Raw genomic sequence first — 3,551 nt, forward strand, 5'->3', positions numbered from 1 at the left:
TAGCGGAGTATGTGTGACTTTTTCATGGTATATTCAGCAGGGGGCTGAGGAAGTAAGGTTGCAGAGTTAGAATTACTAAGAGCCAAAATCCCTGAGGATCCTGGAAGTGTGTTAGATAATGGGACTTTGGTAGCACTGCCTGAATTGGGTCCATGTAGGTAAGATGAAAAATTGCTCAGACCAACAATCATATTTGTTACACAAATCTGTGCTCTTGACCAATAGAAACACTCAGCAAAGTCCAATGGAGGAGGAAGGTGGGGGATAGCTTATTGCAATAAAGGGAGAACAAAGCTATGCCAAAGCCTGCAATACTAAGCTACTCTACCCGCTTTCAAGGTGGTCAGTAGTTACATAGTCTTGAAGACACACTGACACATGTTAGCATATACGCATACTAATTGGCGACAACATCTAAATCAAAAGAGTTTCCAGCTTAACATTAAGAAGAACTTCCTGACCGTTAGAGCAATTCCTCAGTGGAACAGGCTTCCTTGGGAGGTGGTGGGCTCTCCTTCTTTGGAGGCTAGATGGCCATCTGACAGCAATGAAGATGCTGTAAATTTAGGGGGAGGTGTGAGTTTCTTGCATTGTGCAGGGGGTTGGACTAGATAACCCTAGAGGTGCCTTCCAACTCTATGATTCTTTGGAAGTCAAACTCATTTGTTATGAGGGCCGAATCTGACATAAATGAGACCTTGTTGGACAGAGCCATGTCAGGCCAGGCCATGTGTGTACCTATTTAAGATTAGGCAGCAGAGATATAAACCTTATAAAGGATACAGACAAATATTTTTTTTAAAAAACACCTTAAAATAAAACATGCTTAAAACATTAGTACTCATTAGTCTTAAAGGTGCTTCCTTTGTATCTCTCCCATGCAATCCAGGGAGCTGGGCAAAGGAAGCTCTGGCTCTTGCCTTCCTTCCCTAGGGGACCAGGAGGGGGGAGCCTCATCCAATAGAAGGAAGAGAGGCTTGGCTCAGTAGCTCTGCTGTGCAATTGAGAGCCTGGCAAAGCAAGCTCCTCCTCCTCCCAAAGGGAGGAGCCTCAGCCAATGGAGATAATAATGATAATAATAATAAATTTATTCTTATATCCTGCCCTCCCCCGCCAAAGCGGGCTCAGGGCGGCTTACATGACATGGTTTACACCATGATTACACTAAAATCCAGTCATTACAATAAAAGACAATTAAAATAGTTAAATACATTCAATTAAATTAAATAAACTTTTTTCTACCTCCTGTGTGACTGAGCAAGCCTTGCAAAGCAAGCTGTTAGAAGGAAGCAAGAGAGGGAGAAGGGATGACAGTCATTTGCTTGGGGGCCTAATAGGAGCCCTCTGAGGGCTTGATTCGGCTCCTGGGCCACATGTTTGACGCCCCTGATCTAGCATAATTTCTTCATGAGAGCCAACTACACACTACTGATACATTTTGCCAGGTTGACATCAGTTCATTGGTCAGGATTTATGTCTCAGAAAGAAATTCTACGTATGTGCCTTGACCAGATAAATCCAATTTGGTAAGAATCCCCTACTTCTATTGTTACCTATAAACAGTAGAAATGCAGTAAGGCATAGTGCAAGTTATGTTTCTGTTATAGATTAGACTGGAATGTTGGTATCTCTTCTGTCTTTATTGCTTCTCAGTCAGGCCAAGCTATGTGTTAACCCTTAAGGATGTTACTTAAGCATGCTTGTGGCCTTTCCAACTAAAGCTGTGTCCCACATATTTAACTTGGATAAAGCAAATATCGAAGTATGAAGAGATAAGTTCCGAGGAAACCACAAATTCAGGGTGGTGGGAGGTCAAATGCCTTCAAGAAGCTGGTATATTATTTTTTGTAAAGTAGTCAAAAGGGAAGCCATTGCAGTTTGGAAAGTGAGGGCAAAAAGGGCTTTCTTTTCAAAAGGGAAATGTCTCACAGATAAAGAAAACAGGAGCTTTATTTAGAGCATTTTTACCTGCCTTTCTCCTAGTCTCAAGGCAAGCTACGGTGTCGCTAGAGGAAGACAGGCAAAAGATTAAACAAATTATCCTTGTGCACCAGAAGCACTCAGCAAGATGGTCTTCCCAACAGTGTTTCCTCTAAGCTGAGTTTGCATGAACTAGCTCACAGATTTTTGTCTTAGCTCAGGAAGGATGACCCCAGAGCACAATAATTTATGCAATAGCTCACAGCTTTAATACCAGTAGCTCACAAAGTAGAATTTTTGCTCACAAGACTCTGCAGCTTAGAGGGAACACTGCTTCCCAATGCATTATCAGAATGCTCACAGCCTAGCATTCACACTTAAGTCTTGCAGGAAGGAACAACCAGTAGGGGCTGCTCTGAAGAAGTGAAATTGTGGCAAAGTGGAAGGGGGCAATTGTGCAAGAAGATAAATAAAGCAGCCTCCATAATACCTGCACATCACATTGCCAAAAACACACTGATAATATTTTCTCCATGTCACTTCTCTGCCCTGAGGTGTTTCCCTGACCATTTTGCCACCACCCCCTGTATAGTTTTCAGTAGGGGAAGTCATCCAAACTGGTCACACCTCCATCACCACTCTCGGCACTGGTTCCATTTCTCTGAACTTTTATTTCCACATTTCTAATTTGAATTCCTTCTCTTTTTCAGCTGCTACTTTGGCTAACTGTTCCTCTGTGCTAATTCAAGTTGTTTCTAGAGCAAGTGGAGTAGTCGTGTTAGTCCATAGCAGTAGGTAGATTGCTTGCCGCATTGTCTTACCATGTGGTAGTTTCTGTTAGTATTCAGCTGTCCTCTACTTTCTTGTAACCTAAGACCATCAGATCAAGACTCGCCATTTGGAACATTAAAAAACAGGCCTTTCACCTTCCATATATTACAGCCTTTCAGAGATCTGATGAGTGCAAGCAGATTCCTCTTTTCTAGGCTAAGTATACCAAGTTCCTCCAACCTGTCCTCATAGGACACTTTCCAGATTCCTGACCACCTTTGTTGCTCTAATCTGAACCCATTTTGCATCCCTGTGAATTCCTTTGAGTATGCAGAGACATCTTGTCTGTGGATGGCCCTGTTGTGCAAGAGGCTAATGTTAGGACAGAATATTCACATGGGGGGCAGTCAGTTTACTATTAGACATAGCAATGGTGAAATAACCAATCTTTTGTCAATCAGTCTAATTCTATTACTGTCATCTTGTTGACTCTGCTTACCATTGCAAATGTTGACTGAAATGTGTGCTTAGTTTTGAAGAAACATCTGATGGTACCAATAAGGCAGCCAGCTTGGGCACTTTAGAAGGGCTATCTGCTACAGAAAGGCAGATGGAGGTATAGACTCTACATCTGGCCCCTAGCTGAACCAGAAGACCCTAGCACAAGGGTGGCCAAACTTGCTTAACATAGGAGCCACATAGAATAAATGTCAGGTGCTTGAGGAGCCAAGCCACAAGACATGAAAGATGTTTGAGAGCCACAAGACAAGCATAGATGGGGGAGGGGGAAAGAAAGCAACATTAAATGCAAAGTAATAAATGCATTCTCGAATCCGCTGCCTGGCTTGGCCTGGAGAAGT

This window comes from Heteronotia binoei, chromosome 5, assembly GCF_032191835.1.
Source record: "Heteronotia binoei isolate CCM8104 ecotype False Entrance Well chromosome 5, APGP_CSIRO_Hbin_v1, whole genome shotgun sequence".
Taxonomy (NCBI): Eukaryota; Metazoa; Chordata; class Lepidosauria; order Squamata; family Gekkonidae; genus Heteronotia; species Heteronotia binoei.